The following is a 19,862-nucleotide window of genomic DNA, read 5'->3' as shown; positions in this document are numbered from 1 at the left end:
CAGTGTCCCTGATTTCCTTTCACAGCCCTACATTTGCGGGGCATTAATAATTATACAGGAGTCTTTTTCCCCCTCATTCCCCCCTGGGGGAGATTGCATCATGATATACACCTCTTGTTGCTCCCGATGGTTTCTGTTTCCTTTTTACAGGAGTTCTGGCTCGTGACCTGTGCAAACTCGCACTGTGCATTTCCCTCTCGCCAGTTCTTTTCCTTTGCGCACATTCCTGGTATTTCAATAAGTTAAGCGGAGCCTGTCCACGGTCAGGGGATTGGTTAGAGGGGTTAGAATGTATTTATTTCTCTTAAGGATGTAAAGTGGGGCCTTAATGGTCCTCAGGATAGCCTTCTTCTAGGTTGCAAGGTTTTCCCTTGGATAAGTGAGTAGAGGGTTCTCCTCATTTGTGAAGGCTTAATATCCCTTGGTGGGATAGAGGGGTCTGGGAGTGATACTAATCTCCCATCCAAGTTATTAAGACCCTCTATCACGATGCGTTCCAGCGTCTCTACATTAACTATCAGAAGGTGTCTGCCAGTACGATTCTCAAAGGGCTGGGATATGTATGTTTACTTAGTGACTTGGTTCTCCTAGTCACCTGCTTTTTTCACAAGAGTTTGTTTTTGCAATAAGGTGCCAGCTCAGGGTGCTGTGAGCTTCATGGATCTTCAAAATTGGCTGATATAGAGGTTAGACTTCTTCTGGTGGGCAACTTCAGTTTAACTGTTTAGTGCTCAGAGCTTTACAGTTTAGAGTCTGGCTAAGACTTTGGCATTTAGGTGTCCTCCTTTGGTTAGTTTTTGATCCTATGGGGATTTTTTCACCCAGGGAGGGAGAACAAGGTTCACGCACCGGGTATATCTACAAGGGGGTTTAGATATCACTATAATGGTGGCGATTGGATGTAAGATACATTTTTTCTCCTTGCCAAGTTGGGCCTCTTAAAGATCAGGTTTGTAAATATCTGCCTTTTGTCATGGTAGCTAGGTCCTCCTTCAAGAGTTCGGGAGGTCGGTAGGTCTCCGTGTTGGCGTTTTCACAGCTTTAGCTTCCCAGGTGGGCCCCTCTCTTCCATTCTGCTCCAGGAGTCATCCCTCCTTAGTATACACATATGTCTGAAGACAATTGTGGGTTAAGTCTATTGCTTTTCAGCTCCGCTCAGGATGGGTTGACCTATTACAAGTTAACAAAATGTCTTTTTACTCTCATTTTACCTTTTGAAGATTTGTCTTTCCCACTTGGTTCCCCAGTGTAGTGATGTGACATGCCCTGTTTCCAATGCGATATCTTCCTTTAATGCATGGGATGGATCCTACAAGTCTTTCACCCCTATGGGGTACTTTTCTTTATCTCTAGAAGTGTTAGGTGCTTATTATTTTTTCTTCGGTACACTATCCAGGTTCCCAAAGATGGTATGAATTTAAGTGTTTTAAATGTTTGGCTGGACAAAGGAGGCGTTTATTTCAGATGAGTTTTGTCCTAACCTATTAGTATAGGAGAACTTTGTTCAATGTTTTTCCCCTCTTTTAACCAGTTGGTTTTGGTGCCCTGTAAGGAACGCTGGAATTGGCACTTTTCTTGTTTTCTTGCAGGATTTGACTGCCTTATAAGACAGTTTTTTGGGCAGCCTAGTCTTAGGCAATCCTCTTGCGGTCAGCTGATTAATTTAATAAAGGCTTTTAAAATGTTTCCTTTCCTATTATTTATTTTATTTATTATTGGCTCTATTGTATGGATCATGTTGTACTAATGAGATGCAAGGGCTTTGAACTTGCATAATATGAGCCTCCTGTCTTGTCATAGAATAACTAATCCCCCACACTAACGTGAGATGGGGGTTTAGATTCTATTAAAGACAAGGAGGCGATTATTATCCCACCCTCCCACCCTGTATATGATATGATATGATATATGTCAATTGTGATACGCATGTACACAGGTGGTTCAAGTAAGAACATTCTTTGGTTTGTTGTTCTTCCCAACCACCCACCCTTCTTGCTTGTTCTTACAGCTACGAGTTGAGGTTCTGATCAGGAGTGTGGCTCGCAGTTACAAGTTGTGGAGTGCGTGATTAAGTCCTCTCCAGAAGAACTTCGGCATAGATTCAGGCTGCGGGAAGGTGGAGATCTCCAGTTTCGATGGATCCTTTCTCCGCGCTACGCAGTTCAACCGTTTCATTGGACTTCTGGTGCAAGACAGCTGCAGAAAGAGGGGTTGGGGTTAGAGTAATGGACATATGTAGAGGAGGGTCCCTGCTCATTGGTCCCCTGCAGGGCATGACCTGTCCTCCATGATGGTTTGGGGAGTTCCCCATACATTGACATTGAACTCTATCTAGTTCTGTTGTGGAAACTTTTTGTTTGTAAAAGTATTTTCTTTGCTGCTGTGGTTTCAGAGTAAAGATTGTAATGCATAATAATCGCCTCCTTGTCTTTAATAGAATCTAAACCCCCATCTCACGTTAGTGTGGGGGATTAGTTATTGCATGTCTACCTTTGTTCACCTACACGGGCAATTACAGGAACATACGTCATTGACTTTCCAAACATATCAAACGATTTCATGGTTGCAGACAGACTCCACCATCTCCCCTGTTTCTGGCAGAGGTTTATCATCCCAGTTTATCTTTATCAGTTCCTTCCAGTCACACATTTCTCTCCTCTTCTCTTAAACCAGTTTCTCCAACTATCTTTCGCAAACAAAGCATTTGGTTGCTCTTGTTCCCACTATCGCTCCCTCTTTCTACAATATTCCCTTGCCTTTCTATTTGTTTCTCTCCGGCTGACAATTTGTCCATCTATTTTCTCTATGTGGCACTCGTCCTATCCTAGTGTCTCTCTATTATTCTCTCGGTTTCACTTTCACACAAGGCTCCTTCCCAGATGCACTGAAAATGTAACCAATAAATGCAATAAGAATAATCAGTCGTCCACCTGCTGAAGAAAGCCTGTAACGACCCGGATGACCTCATCATGCATCTGCCCTTCCTCGACAAAGTAATCGAGAAGACCATCACCACGAAAGCACCACGAAAGCACAATCTCCTATAGGACTACCAACCTAGCTTTCACGCACAATTCAGCATAGAGACTGCCACCATCCAAGTCACGTACTGGAAAAAGGGAACCCCGATTACTAGCCTTCCTTGATCCTCTCCACTGCTTTTAATAACATTGACTATGGCACCTGCCTCAACATGCACATAGGTCCTGCATTGGTTCACCTTATACCTCTACAAGAGAGAGACCAACATGTCCAGATGGATCCCAGCACCCCTGGCTGCTGCCCTGTAACCTGCAAAGTTACACAAAACTCCATCCTATCCACTCATCTTTAACCTCAACATGGAACCTCTGGTGGGGAACTCCTTGTCATTACCAGCATCAATTTGCACCAACACGCAGATGGTGCACAGCATTACCTAAAGATCAATGGCATCCATCGACTCAAGCAGCTTCTCTCCCTCATCCAAGCCTGTATGCCAACCTCCTACCTGAAGCTCAAACCTACAAAGATAAAATTCCTTCTCTTCGGAAACAACGCCACTCATCCCCTAGTCCAGAACTGACTTACTGACATGAAGCTCAATGGATTGACGCTTCAATTCTTATCCAGTGCAACATCTCTCTGCTTTACTATCGACTGTGTTTTCTCATTCAAAACACACATCACTGATAAAACCAAACAGCATGGCACCAGCTTGCACTCCTTGGCAAAGTGAAGCCTTTCCTTCCTGCCCTGAGTTTGAAAACAATTGCCCAAGCTCTAGTCCTCTCCCATCTGGACTTGTCTATTTGTAGAAGTCTTAGATTCCACCTTATCACAGAACTAAGAACATTCAACCGTATCTCCCCTTCCTCAAGGAGCTGCACTGGCTACCTCTGCAAGCATGAATCATGTTGAAGACTGCCTGCATCACCTACAAATCAGCCACAACCAAAACACCGCTCTACTTGGCCAAGAAACTCACCATCCCTGCAAGCCAGCGCACCACCACAAGTAACTGCATGCCCAGGCTGGAAACTAAGATTTGCAGCAACCAGCAAACAAACCTTTTCGTGCTATACACCCTGTCTCTGGAACAAGTTACCATGCAGATACGACTGTGCCCCTCCATTCTACATTTAAGGGAGGAGCTGAAGGCTCTGCTCTTGAAAATATCTTCCCCTGCACTGATTCCCCCCTCCCAGTACACCTATTAGCCCTCTCTGGAGTTCCCGTCCCTGCCCTGCCAATCACAGCTCCTCTGCACTCTACTTGCAAACCACTGGGTTTGTCACATCTGAACATTGCTTCTCAGCTAGGTTTGCGTTTTATAAATCTCATACATACATATGTGAGACAAAGTGCTTTGCCTGATCATGTTGGTGGGATCCTCCAGGGTGCCGGGTACTGCAACAATCAACGCGATGCTAGTCACTGGGGCAGCACTGGGATGATCCCAGAGTTAGACACACTATACCACTCATGCAAGTCGGGCTCTCATCACAGTATATGAGGGAATCTAGGGGCAGCATTCCTACAGAGCCAGCAGGTCAGATTCCCTCACGTGAGGGCAGAAACTACTGATTCTGCAAGCACAAATCATCTCAGAGAAAGAAGGGGAACTGAGCTAGACCATGGCTTCCTAGAGATAGGCCAGTGCCTATGCCATAAAGAGGAAGCTAAGAACTCCAATATGGTGCAAGAGGCTCTGGAAGCTAGATACTGGAGACCCGCCCAGGACAATTGCTGAAAGAACTGCACTCCCAAGTTCTTAATTTGAAACCAGCACACCCAAGTTCAATTAACCCAGAAAGAGGCCAGAAGGCAGAGTCAGAGTTTGTCAGGGAGAAGGATGAGCATTCAATACAACGGAGTGGGCCACTACCACGGCCCCACACAGAGGCGTATACCGTTCGAAGCCTGGTAGCCATCTAACATTGCAGCTATCACATCAGAGTCCCATCACAACAGAGGGGACTGGAAGAAAGGGCCAAATCCCTATAAACACCAAAGGGCTCAGTTATTAGTTGGTGGAGTCAGAAAGAAGATCTTGCTCATAGTTCTTAAGAGAAGAAAATGGAGAAAGATGCACGGAAGGAATCTGGAGAAGCTAAAGAGACAAGACTGAAAGAGAGCCCCTGGAACCTGTGGAGAGCAGGACGCAGAAGGCTGGAGGAGAGATTCAGAAACCTAGGTTTAGGAGGAGACAGAAGGCTACAGCGAGTGCCAAGCAGGCTGGTTAAAGACAGACTCTAGAAGTGGAGAATAAAGTGATAAAGTGGGCTGAAAGGGGGAAGACCCAGAAGGCGGGGAGAGAAGGATCAAAGAGGTTGGAGGGAGATTGAGCCATAGGGCAGGAGAAAGATGGTCTGGAGGAGTGGAGAGAAGAAGGTACGCAAAAGGGTGAAGAGATAGAAATGAATTGTATTATCTGAATTATTCTAAGGGAGATGCCCAAGGGTGAAGGAGGTGCCCCAAGGGTTGAAGTAGGTGAGAAGGAAAATTGACTGCAGGTGCAACAAAATAGTGATGAGAGATGTACAAGTCAATAACAGGAGCTTCAAGAAAGTGCAGCAGAGGGGTTAGATGAATTATTGAAAGAGGTGGAGGGTTGGAGAAACCGCAGGAATGTGACATAGGAGGCGATAGAAGGATGTGAAAGAGAAACATTGAGTAAAATCAAGATGTGAAGGTGGTGGGTAGGAGAAGGAACCGAAGAGCTGAAGCGTGGGCCGAATTAAGGACTAAAGGAGGAGGTGGTAGAGAAAGGTGGAAAGCAAAATAATGTTAAAGGGGTAGTTCAAGACCCAAAGACCAAAATGAGTACATCTATGAAGAAAAACAATGAAGTGCAAAGGTTTGTGGTAGCGAGGCTTGAGGCAGGATGCTCCGGATAAGGGGGGGAGATTACAGCAGGTATCCGGAGGAAGGCAGTGAGGACCCAGTGAGAAGCCTGTCTGCCTTTAGGGCATATCCTTGCAATCTTCTGGCTCCAACCCATCCCTGGAAGCCCCCCCACTCACTGCCCCATTTAGAGAATTCAACCACAGGCTCCAAGTACAGAGCAAACACCTGGAGCTGAAATCCAAGGAGAAAAGACATTGAGAACTGTGGGAAACAGGGTGCAAGTATTCTTAAAACCCAGGACAGAGAACTGAGAAGAGACGCCAAGAACTGTGGGGAATATGGTGTGAGAACCATGTATAACCCAGGACACTGAGCTCTCTAGTTATTGTGTGGATTTGCTGGATGACACTCAACCCTGGATTTAATGAGAACAGGGAGTTCTTTATGTTGGAATGTTTTTACTTCCCAAGAGACACTATAATTTGCCCAGTAGTCCCAGCAAAAGGATTATATAATAGCACTGTATTTTAGTATTTGCAAAATGTTTCACACTGCATGCTACTGGGACAAAAGTAAAAAAAGGTTTTGAAAGGTCAACAGTTTTTCAAAGAAGGAGGTGCTTTGGAGGCCGTTGAAGATGGCAGCATTTCTCTGAGCTCTGCCAGGATCTGACGTCCATCTCAAGTATCATGTGTTTAAAGATCCTGCTGAGTGGAATGATCTATTGTACCTCACCTGGGCACCCGATGATCACCCCCTTCTGCTGGTCCTTGATTTTCCGAATTCCATGTTGGTCTCAGAGCCTAGTTTATGGGGCACAACCACCTTGCGCCTCTGTTGTGAGCCTGCATGGCGTGGTCTGTTAACTATTCCAAAGCGTGGGACAGCCCCTGTTCTGAACCCGGGGCTTAGACTGACCGGGACTCCTGCAGCCTCTTGGCCCTTGAGGGCTGTCGGTCTGCTGTGGATCTTGGGTTGAGGGTGATGACCCGGCTCATGGATCAGCCTGCATTAATCCAGGCAGTGGTGTCTGCCTTCCAGGACGTGGGATGCTGTGGATTGCCTTGACTTCCCGTTTCAGTCTTATTAATACGGAGCCTAGTCACTCAGGGGCTGTCAGCCTGGTGGCGTGAATGAGGGGTGGACTGCGTGTGCATCTGGACTGGTGCTGGCACGACTCTTCATCATGCCTTGCCTGGACAGAGTACATGAGTCTTTACTGGAGCAACTGTATACAGCATTTGATGGTCATGGCTAACGTATATTTTATTTTTGTATTTTAATCATTGTGACCTACGGGGAGGAGATCAACGCAATTCAGATCCGGTCTGAAGTTTAGACTATTGTGTGTGACCACCATGCTTTGGATGTCTGAAGTGTGCACAGCAATTGATAAACAGGACTTGGGGGTCCTCTGGATAAGTTCTGATCTGTACCACAGCAGACTTTACAGTGTGGTGAGGCCAGCTTCATGCTCCCCCATCCTCCAGCCCTAATCCTACATTATATAGGGCATTCATTTCCTTCACAAGCAACTCAATGGAAAGGGTTTGGATCGCATTGGAATGCCGATCTATCTCCTCAATTTACAAATGATAAATGGATGTAAATTAGTAGGCATACTAAAGAGTTTTTGTTAAATTACGAGCATAAACCGATGCACTTTAATTTTTGCACAGACTTTAACATACTGCTCTTTCATTGTAATTGTATAAAATCTTTGGAGAATTGTTGGACTGTTGTGCGAGATTTGGGTCGCCTGGTACAGACATCTTTCACCTGACTTGGGCCTGCAGTTTCATTTACTCATTTTGTTTCAGAGTGTTAAAAAAGCTTAACAAGATGCTGGACATAGAAGTCCCCCCAGTCCCACCGCTGGGCATTCTGAACTACATTGGGGATCTACCCCAAAAAATGCATACACTCGCCCAATCCCTACATGTGATAAATGGTGGCCTTATATCACCTTTTGTAATTTAATGGAGGGCACATACTGGGAACTCATCCCAGACACCTCTATACCCAATGATAAATGGGAGTTTATACTGCTTCTTTTACTATAATGGTATTTATTGAGCGCAGATCTAGCTTCGAGAAGCAACAGAGCACTTAACAGAGGTATGCAACAGTACAGAAACAAAACAGAGCGCTTAACAGAGGTGTGCAACAGTACAGAAACACAACAGAGCGCTTAACAGAGGTATACAACAATACAGAAACACAACAGAGAGCTTTTCAGAGGTATGCAACAGTACAGATGCATAACAGTGCGCTTTTCAGAGGTAACAACTGGACAGAGATACAGCAGGGGGTAAGATACAGAGGAGTACAGCTGTACAGGGTGGTGGGGAGGACTGCCTTTAGCGAGTCAGGTGGTGCAGGGGCGACATGATGGCCTAGGTGTTGAAGAGGAGAGACTCCTTTGAAGAGGTGGGTCTGGAGCTCTTTTCTGAATTGTAGGAGCGTGGGGATGAGTCTCATGCTGACAGAGTGGAGGTATCATAGTCTTGGGGCGTAGGCAGAGAAGGCTTGTTTTCTGGTCCTTTCCTTTTTGCAGCAGTGGATTTCAAGTCTTGATGTGTCCTGGTCTCTGGTGGTGTGCTGTCCGCCGAAGATGCTGAGTTTCTCCACGAATAGATGGGTGACTTGAGGGGGACTGCCTTATAGATGATGCAGCAAGACTTGAAGGTGATTTGTGCATGCAGTGGGAGCCAGTGAAGGTCAATGAGGGCTGGGGTGATGTGGTCGTATCTGCATTGACCCTTGACTCATGCAGCTGTGTGTTGGACACTTCTCAGGGGCACAAGGGAGGACAACAGGATGCCTTCAAGGAGGGAATTGCCCCCATCCAGGTGGGATAGGACCAGTGCTTGAACAGTGGATCTAAAGCTGTCGGGAGGGAGGAAGGGCTTGACTTTCCACAGGAGGGAGAGCTGATACCAAGCTGTCTGAGTTTTTTCTTAGCTATGTCTGTTTTGAAGGAGAGGTTTGTTGCTGTAGAACCCTATGGACTTGGCACAGGAGGTGAGGTCGGGTGAGAAGCCCTCAGGGTTCATGGTTGATACCCAGGTCGGTATGTCTCAGTGTTAAGTGTGTTGGTGAGTAGTAGGAATTCGGTCATGGAGGGGTTTAGCTTCAAGTATACACTGGACATCCAAGACTGGTTCAGCGAAAGGCAGGTTTTGAGCCTGTGGATGTCCTTGATGGAGTCCATCTTGAGATATAGCCGCGTGTCTTCGGCATATTAGTGGATGTGGGGGTAGGGTGGCTTCTTCCATTCTAAGCAAACGCATGCGGGCCCAGTCGCCCGTGTCTGCCATTGAAAATATGATTTGTGCAGGGATTTTTTGTGGGGGATACAACTTCTTCTGCCCTGCGACCTATTATATTTCCGGTATCGAAGTGTGAGTGTGAAAAGGTTCGGAGGAACCACTACCTCACCTCCGTGGTAAAAGTATATTCTTGTTGTTTTCACACAAATCAGCTGCGCCACACTCCCTTTGGAGTGCCTTTTATCATTAACCCGTGTGCTTCCCCAAAGCCTTTTTCAAAATGAGGGCATAAGTTCAATTCACTTCATTTTAAAAATGATAACATACAATTGTACATATATTTACATCATTTGTAAAGACAGAGTGAGGGAGGGTGAAAGGTTGGATGAGTAGGGTTTGTGTAAAAGAAAATAGAGATAAAGAAAAAAGAAAAAAAGAAAACAATCTTAAACATTGGTCTTAAATTGCACTGATTGTCAAGACTTTAATAGTCACTGGGCCTCATTACGAGAAGCGCGGTAAAAACGGGGTCATTACCGGCATGGAGGAACTAGCAGGTCCGTGCTCGTATGATGCCGCTAATAGCGGGTGATTACGAGTGTGCAAGCACGCGCGAACCCCCATGCCGGTAATGGCCATACTGCCATGGCGCTAAAGGCCCTCCAACCCCCCGATAGCGCCATCAGGGGACCCGCTGATACCGCCTCCGCCTAGGAGGCACCCCGTAATATCGACCCGGTAATAACATCATGCTAATACCGGGCTCGTAATACCGGTCCCGGAAGTAATGTCATCGCGTTGGAACGGGAAATGCGCCGGTGGGCATCTTTAAAAACACAATCCATTGCAATCCTCCCAAACCACCACTGATACACAGGAGAGAGCAGGGCCTATTCATAGAAAATGTCCAAGGCTACCAGAAAATCGAACCCCTGCCTGCGCAAAAAGCGTTTTTCAGACGACGAACTCAACATGCTGGCGGACACTCTTGCTGCACATGCCGAGGAGATCAACCAGCACAACCTGAATACTACCCTGTGTGACATTCCTGTAAGATATGAATGCATGATAAATGAAATTCTCCACAGCACCATATAATGCATCTTGCATGTAACACCATCACTGATGCCCTGCATCTCTTCTACCCCCCCTAGGCACCGATGGAGAGGATGCCGGTGAGGAAACACCCACAAGGGCATCCACGTCCAGGCACAAGACTACTCCTGCAGGCAAGACCACTTCCGGGGCAGCCTCGCAGGCGGCACCGAACCCCAGGGCGAGTGCCCAGGCCATGGCTGCACATGAGGGCCCCACATCAACGGCTGACACCGGGACCACAGAGCTGGCAATACCAGTGGAAGGCGAGGCCAGTGGCACACTGTCATCAGCAACAAGTTCGGTGGGCAAGGCAGCAGCCACTGCCCCACTGAGCGACAAAGAAACTGCAGTGGAGGAGTATGTGGATGAGGATGGACTAACCCATGTGGTATGTCCACACTCCCCAAGCCCTGTGTCCACCACCCCACCCCACACTCATCACACCCATCAGCAGCATTGCAGATCCTTTGCTCCATGACTCGGACCTCAGCCCCCCCCCCCAAGAACAGCACTGCCAATGCACGCCTGGTCGCAGCACCCTCAACCACTGCTGCTCCCACCACCAACCTTGAGGCACGGCTTGCAAGGGTGGAGGCTTGACAGGACTCAATGTTGGACCTCGTCCGACAATATGTTGCGGATGGGGAGAACACGAGGCGTGAGATAGCACAGGTCATAGCGGAGAATACAGCTGCCGTCAACGCCTATGCGCTGATGATGCGAGACAGTCTGGGGTTTGTCATGCAGGTCCTCACCTCTATCCTGCAGCATATGCAGCAGGCACAACCCGTACCGGCCGTGCAAATCACCACGGCTTCCACCGCATCCACCACACCCCCATTCTCCACACCCGCTTCCTCTGCACCCTCCAGCCCTGTGCGTCCAACAAGATGGAGTATGAGAAATGCTGCCCCCGGACAACAAGAAATCAAGAAAAAAGTGTGGGAGAACAATCGGAGTGGGTCAGATGGTGTCGGAGGTGAATGGGTGAATGGGTGTATTAGGGGGATTTCATTGGGAGTATTAGGACTTCATTGGGGGGTATTGGGACTTCATTGGGGGGTTTTGGGACTTCATTGGGGGATATGGGTAGTTTTGTTGTTGTGGGGGGGGTAGCACATTTCTGTTGTTGATATTAATACACCCGTTGTGTGAAAAATCATTCAATGCCTGGACATTGTTCATTTAGTGTGTATACATTTAATTCATGATAGTGCACAGTGCCCAAATCCCCACATTCCCTGTGTGCATGTCCACATGGACCCAGTGTACAGTGCGTTACTGACACATATCTATCGACGTCCATGTGGGTCAGAAGTATTCGTCAATCAGTGAGTGGCGTACTGCAGGGCCATCTTGTGCATCACGTAATGGCAGGGGTGCTGCTTCTCCTCATTCTTCAGCCTCAACATCCTCACCCGGTGCATGCATGTCAATGTCAGGTGGCAGTGGTACATTTCTCCGGACGCACATGTTGTGCAGCATGACACAGGCCATGGTGATCTTTGCCACCTTGTCAGGGCTATAAAGGAGTGCTCCACCAGACCTGCTTAGGTAGCAGAACCGCGCCTTCAACAGGCCAAAGCTCTGCTCAATCACAATACGGGTACGGGTATGAACCCGATTGTACTCCTCTTCATGGCAGTTCTGCGGGTTCCACACAGAGGTAAGTAGCCACGGCTTCAAGGAATATCCTCCATCACCTGCAAGCGAATGCAAATAGGTCTATGTGAGTTACTCTGAGCTACCATTTTCAGGAATCACAGCCATGGGCGCAGCTATTTGCTGTTGACATGCATATGTCCCTGTACGTATGCACACATTTTATTTAGATGCATTGTATGCTGCAATATGGTATGGTAGTCTGGATGGCGTTGTACAGATGATGCAGGGTGAATTCTTGCATGCTGATGCAGATGTACTGTGGTTGCATAATGATGTTTAGCCTCCCATTTTTGCTGTGTATACTACACTGTGCATGGTCACACTAGCCACATTGGCACAGTTGCAATCATGTTTAGTCATGAATTGCTTGACATACCTATGGTGGCCAGGTCGTGCGTCTTACATGTTGTCATTGATATACGGCATCGGTCCAATGTGTGCCAGTGATGTGTCATGTTCGGGTTGGGAGGTTCAGGTCAGGAGTGTTTAGCTCTGCGTGCATTGTCCACTCACTGCCCATTCTCACCCTGGTGGAGTATGCATCCCCCCCACCTCACAACCCCGATGCACTGCCATGGGCCAGTCAGGCAACTCACCAAGCAGCCAGGCACGTCATCCAGCATGTCGCTCCATGTGACCGGGTAGCATGGAGTTACGCAGCACCATGGCATCATGTGTCGATCCAGGATATCGAGCACAACAATGTGTGATGTTCTTGATGGAGTCACATACCATCTGCACATTGATGGAGTGGTATTGCTTGCGATTGCGGTACACTGCCTCTACGGCATGGGGGACTTCCAATTTTACATGGGTGCAATCGAGGGCACCAACACAATTGGGCATGCCTGCCAGTGCATGGAGGCCTACTTTGGTGTCGGCTATCTCCTGGGCAGTCTGTGGTAGGGATATGTGGGTGCTAGCATGCTTCAGGAGGGAATCCAGCACTTGGGTCAGCATGCGTGAAAATAGTGGTTGTGAAATGCCATGCAGCTGGCCCACTGTGTGCTGGTAGGTGCCTTTGGTCAGGAAGTGGAGCACAGACACCACCTTTAGTAGCGGGGGGATGGCAGTGTGTATTTCTATGAGGCTGACGATGTCAACATGTATCATGTCCACAATGGTGGTGATGGTGTCCCGGTCCAACAGGTACAGGGTGTGGATCTGCTCAGGGGTTAGATTGAATGGGCTGGGTCTGATGCGAGGGATTGGTGGTTGCCTGCGAGGTACTACTGGCTGCACTGGTGGTAATTGCTGGCCCTGTCTCAACCTCCTTCTCCTCTTGCATCTCCTCTGTGCTGCCTGCTGCTGTTGCTGTAGTTGTAGCGATATAGGCATGTCCTCCAGCTCCATGATTGCAACAGCTAGTGGTATCGTTTTGGTGTAGGAAGGGGTGTGGTGTGTGGGTGTACTCCTTTTATACTGGGACAGGCTCCATTGACTCCACCTGTGGTGATTGTGTGCACCTGTGGCAGTTGCCTTGACTGCAGATTGCTGTTTATGGGTGGTCCGCGATGCCTGTATGGCCGCCATCGTGCAGGCCCTAATTACCGCCCTCGGAATGCCGGTAATTGCATGCCCACGTGAGTTGTGATGTCCTCCTATTTCCGGCATCCCGGTATTTACTCTGTGAAGGGGCGCGTGTACGCGCGCCTGCCGGTATTAAGGGGCATATTATGGGCGGTGGCGGTATTGGCAGGTTGTCGGGTCGTAATGCTCCGGACCTGTTAACGATGCCGGTATTACCATTCCGCCTTCCTTTTTTCATTACCTCCATTCTCGTAATGTGGCCCACTGTCTGTTAATACATTCATGTTCCTATGTGTTTAAGCATTCATAATATTGGCGATACACAGCATTCAAAACGTCCCATAACCCTGTAAAAATCATGGGCATTCTTCTATATAAGACTCGTCCCACGCACTTAAAGTACGGCATATTGACCCATTCCTACGGTTAGCCAACAATAATCTGTTCAACAATAAAATATTCACGTCTCTTACCATATATCCAATTAGAGGTCAATCGTTGTTTGGTATTGTATCGGTTCCCAGGTTAGAATCCCACCTGTAATGTAGTTTTTAATATCATATATAATGGTCTTGTATTACCTCTTCTTCATTCCACGTGCATAGTGTCCTGTAAGACTCTATTGGTTATTAAATTAAGGAAGTCGGTTCCCCGGTCAGTTAGGAAAACATGAGTGTCAGGGTTTGCCCGTTTAAGTTACCAGTGAGATGCCACAAAAAGTGACAACATGCTTTGTGTGAACTCCTAATAGTCTGACCGTATTCTGGTGGCAATATGTGCGATAAATAGCCTGTATCTGACTTATATAAAGTGCATTCACGGTTGTCAAACGCATGTCATAGTGCAAAATGTCCCAAAGATACCATAAGCAATTTTTCCTGTCCTTATAACATATACTTAAACAATGATTGCTAAATATATGCAATCATTTGTAACCACAAAAGCACATTCTTTCAATATTGCTTGTACAACCTTCTAACGTACCCAACGCCCGTAATAAAAACAGTGCTGCGAACATTTCACGCTTGCCTGCATGTGGCTAATTGCGATCTGTATCTAGGTAGCCTGGCCAGTTTCTCGTGTTCGGATTGTGACTGGAGTCCTGCATAAGGGGCCCCGTGGTAAGGGCTTACCTCGAAAAGACTTGTCTCTGTCTCCGCGCGTCAGCTGTACCAATCCAAACGCTGCCGCTGATCACCCGTGTTGTATATACTATGTTACCATAGTTACAGAAGTCCTTCCTCTGTTCTCACTCCTCGGCCCGGGTGCCATCTTTGAGTATTCTTAATCATTCGTGAAGTTAATGTTGACAGTAGCCAAAGTGTAACACTTACTACGCTTACTGTGACAAATGGAATCTGATCATTTTTACAGCCTCCTATTTACTGTCCTGATGGAAACAAAATACAGTTGACTGACCACAAAAGTGATGGGTGGAAGGTTTCGAATGAATCTAAACCACTGGCAATTGCTCTGGGCAACCTTCCACACCACCGTTTTTTAGCCCGTCTGTGCCATTGCAAAAGGGGACCAGCCATGTGCAAATCAGTCAGCAGCTGCCGCCACCGAATGTAGCAGCCCAGCCCGAACTGCTAGGCCAGGTCCCCTCTGCACAGAAAACCAAGCACCCCAGACATGTTTCAGCCTTGTTGGACCTCCTCAGTGAGGTGCAGCCTGGTTCCCTGTGGCGCAGTGAGCAAGGGACCCACGTCTGGGCATACCCTCTCTCACAAGGAGAAACAAACTGACCACAAAAGTGATGGGTGGAAGGTTTCGAATGAATCTAAACCACTGGCATTTGCTCTGGGCAACCTTCCACACCACCGTTTTTTAGCCCGTCTGTGCCATTGCAAAAGGGGACCAGCCATGTGCAAATCAGTCAGCAGCTGCCGCCACCGAAGGTAGCAGCCCAGCCCGAACTGCTAGGCCAGGTCCCCTCTGCACAGAAAACCAAGCAACCCCAGACATGTTTCGGCCTTGTTGGACCTCCTCAGTGAGGTGCAGCCTGGTTCCCTGAGGCGCAGCGAGCAAGGGACCCACGTCTGGGCATACCCTCTCTCACAAGGAGAAACAAACTGACCACAAAAGTGATGGGTGGAAGGTTTCGAATGAATCTAAACCACTGGCAATTGCTCTGGGCACCCTTCCACACCACCGTTTTTTAGCCCGTCTGTGCCATTGCAAAAGGGGACCAGCCATGTGCAAATCAGTCAGCAGCTGCCGCCACCGAAGGTAGCAGCCCAGCCCGAACTGCTAGGCCAGGTCCCCTCTGCACAGAAAACCAAGCAACCCCAGACATGTTTCGGCCTTGTTGGACCTCCTCAGTGAGGTGCAGCCTGGTTCCCTGTGGCGCAGCGAGCAAGGGACCCACGTCTGGGCATACCCTCTCTCACAAGGAGAAACAAACTGACCACAAAAGTGATGGGTGGAAGTGTCGAATGAATCTAAACCACTGGCAATTGCTCTGGTGAGCAATCAGTAAATCATTGATGAGCCCCAACAAGGGCGAAACATGTTTGGGGATGCTTGTGGTCTCGTGCAGAAGGGATGTGGCCTAGCAGTTCGGGCTGGACTGCCCCTTTTGGGGTGGGGCCAAGCCTGATTTGCATATGGTCTTTCCCTTCTGTAATGGCTTGGCAGGCGAAGAACGGTGGTCTGGAGGGTTGCCCAGAGCATTGCCAGTGGTTAAGATTAATTCTATACCTTGCAGCCATCACATCTTTGTTTTTGCTATGTCACCCCGAGTGGGACGGGTATGCCCAGACGTGGGTCCCGTGCCTGCTGGGCCTAGAGACCCAAGCTACTCCTTACTGATGAGCCCCAACAAGGGCGAAACATGTTTGGGGATGCTTGTGGTCTCGTGCAGAAGGGATGTGGCCTAGCAGTTCGGGCTGGACTGCCCCTTTTGGGGTGGGGCCAAGCCTGATTTGCATATGGTCTTTCCCTTCTGTAATGGCTTGGCAGGCGAAGAACGGTGGTCTGGAGGGTTGCCCAGAGCATTGCCAGTGGTTAAGATTAATTCTAAACCTTCCACCCATCACCTCTTTGTTTTTGCTATGTCACCCCGAGTGGGACGGGTATTCCCAGACGTGGGTCCCGTGCCTGCTGGGCCTAGAGACCCAAGCTACTCCTCACTGATGAGCCCCAACAAGGGCGAAACATGTTTGGGGATGCTTGTGGTCTCGTGCAGAAGGGATGTGGCCTAGCAGTTCGGGCTGGACTGCCCCTTTTGGGGTGGGGCCAAGCCTGATTTGCATATGGTCTTTCCCTTCTGTAATGGCTTGGCAGGCGAAGAACGGTGATCTGGATGGTTGCCCAGAGCATTGCCAGTGGTTAAGATTAATTCTAAACCTTCCAGCCATCACCTCTTTGTTTTAACAAAATACAGTTGAACATAATTGTTGAAACCATTGTTATAGAAGAGAGGGAGGGAATGAGGGTATTGAACTGAATATCTTATTGGCTCAGCAACAGGCAATGTCAAGGCATAAAACAACCAAATCGCCCAAATCTCAAACTCCTCTGCTGTACTACCCAATGGGAAATTCCCTAAGAATATTTGCCAGAATCGGCAACTTTGTATGAAAAAATTATGGTGCCTGGTTTCCTATTTCCCAGCTGCGCAGTGATTTAATATTGTGCTAATTTAGGCTATCTGTCACGGACAGTTGGGCTATTCTTGGGCTACTTTTAACTGCCTGTCTGATGTCTTGTCCTCATAGGGTTGCCTTTCTATGAACCAACCTACACACCCTGCTCCCACTGTCTCTACCCCACACCACCACTCTCTCTACCCCCATCCACCCCACCCCAACTCCCATTACATGTTCTGGTTGAGTTATGTTTGGGCTATTTTGGGCTACTTTTAAGAAGTCTCCTGAGGCTGCTTTTATTCATGTTTTTTACCCACAACCAACTACCATTGCTGACCCACCCCATCCCCACTCTCTCTAACCCCACCCACTCCTACACTCAGTACCCCCACCCTGTCACACTAACCCCACCAACCCAATCCCACCTTCTCTACCATGACCCACTCAATCCTGACTCTCCTATCCCCACCCAATCTACACTCAACCACCCACCCTCTACACCCACCCACCCCCCACTCCCTACACCCAACCACCCTACCAACACTCTTGCCCCTAGCCCCACTCAATCTCCCCCACGCACCCAACCCCACTCTCTCGACCCACCCTACCCTCTGCCACTCTATTTACCCTTAACCACCCACCCTACCCCCACTCTCTCAACCCACTCACCCTCTCTACACTCTCCCACCTATCCTACCCCACACTCTCTAACCCCACACACCTTTACTCACTCTACCAGCACCCAGCCAATCTACTTACAATGTCTCTACCCTCCACACATTCGACCTACCCCCCCTCTCTACTCCCTTTGACAAATCCTGAGGTATCATCACTGCTTTAGATGGGGAGCCCCTTTCCATGAGGTCAGGGAGGTGAGGCTGCTACCTGATAGTGCCCCTGGGGGTGGTACTCAGCGGGAGGATCTCATGGGGAGGGAGGACCCCATAGTGAATATTAACCATCTCGGGAGAATGCAGTATGCCTTTAACCCTCCCACCTACCCTCAAAACCCCTCCAATTTCCCATTACCTAATACTTCCATGTGCTGTAGTAGCATAGCCCAAGTGAGAACAACTGGGATGAGGAATAGGCCAGGAGGAATGATGATCACTTGTCAGAACTAACAAGCAAACTCTAGTCTCTTAGATGCTCCTATTGGTCAGCTGTCATTTAAAGCCAGAGAGGGAAGAGAACAATGGTGTCTTCAACTTCAGCCCAGCACGGACCACAAACTCGTCAAGTCCTGTGCAGACCAAGAGTGCAGAACGGCAGATGTGTCCAGGATTAAAACACGATCACAGAAGGACCACCACACAGAGGGGAGGCAAGATACCCGCCGGTAACCAAAGCATCTGGCGTGCAACAAAACTGCAGGAAAGCTGCAGAGAAGGGATGCGGAAGACCGGAGAAGGGCCTGAGAAGCCGGGAAAACCGACAAAGCTCTTGGGAGACCCGTGAACAGCCAAAAGGTGAAGGCCAAGACCCTACAGGCAAACAGGTAGCTCATCACAGGGCTGGGGAGACCCAGAGAGTGCAAGGGGCCCGAAGCGAAAGAAAGTTTATCGGGGCAGAATAAGCAAGTGAAGGGGATCTGGGATCCATATAAGGAAGGCATACCTCTGCCAGTAATGAAGGGGGATATGAACTTTATGATTATGAATGGCATTCACAGACCTTGGCAGGATGGTAAACCAAACCAAACAGAACATTGTGCATAATCAAGCGAAGAGGGTCTGGGACCTATGTCAGGAAACCATCCCCCAACAAGGAACAGAGGGTTATACAAACTTTGTATACAGAAGGGATAGCCACAGATCTTGGCAGGCGAGTAAACCAAGCCAGTTTCGGTAGCTAGTTTTGTTGAGGCAGGGACACCCTGTTAGAAGTAGGGCTAGTAAGGATTTCTTCAAAACCCCCACACCCATTTCTGTTGTTAATACAAGTGTTTGCCAATCAAATTGCCCCCTTTGTGTCTGCCTCTTACTCCTAGACCCTCAAACCCAAAATCAACCTACCCCCACTCTAATCCCACCCTTGCTACCCCCATTCTCTTGACTCACACCCACCCTACCTACACCCTTTCTACCCCCACCCACCCTACCGCCACTTTCTCTATCCCCACCAACAATACCGCCACTCTCTCTACACCCACCCACCCTACCTCCACTCTCTCAACCACCATGCTACCTCCACACGTTCTACCCACACCCACCCTACCCCTCCTCTCTCTACCCCCACCAACCCTACCCCACCTCTGTCTACCCACACCCACCCTACCCCATTCTTTCTACCCCCACCCACCCTACCTCCACTCTCTCTACCCCCCTCCAGCCACTATACCTTCATCCTCTCTACCCCCATTCCCTCTACCCCCACACACCCTACCTCCACTTTCTACCGCCAGTCACCCTACTTCCACTCTCTTAGAAGATGCAAGGGAGGGAAGACTAGCAGGACAGAAGGAGAGGAAACTAAGGAGAAACCAAATGTAGATCTGATGTGTGCGCACCTCTAGACTGTTGACTCAATGAAGCAAGGATAATATCTGCTATTGTCTTCTGCAGTAAAAGCCTGGGCATGCAGTTTCATGAGTTGGCGCTCCTTATTGGGAGAAATAGAGTTGAACAAGCCCTCATTGGTTTATAAGGGGGCAATGGTTTCAGACATATTTGCGTGGCTGCACCACCCAAATCAACAATAAATGCCCCCCAATTTAATTTAGTACACCATCTTTAACATAATATGTTCTGGAACCATAAGTGATTCTTTACAACGTGTATACTATATTTGGAAGCTAACACGTAGCACACAACTGACATCGCCTGGGAACATCACTATTTGAAAGACATTTTGAGCACTCACTGGCTAAAAGTGC

This window comes from Ambystoma mexicanum, chromosome 5q (genome assembly GCF_040938575.1).
Source record: "Ambystoma mexicanum isolate Mex_15411 chromosome 5q, UKY_AmexF1_1, whole genome shotgun sequence".
In the NCBI taxonomy this organism is placed as follows: Eukaryota; Metazoa; Chordata; class Amphibia; order Caudata; family Ambystomatidae; genus Ambystoma; species Ambystoma mexicanum.
This window is presented reverse-complemented; position numbering follows the sequence as displayed.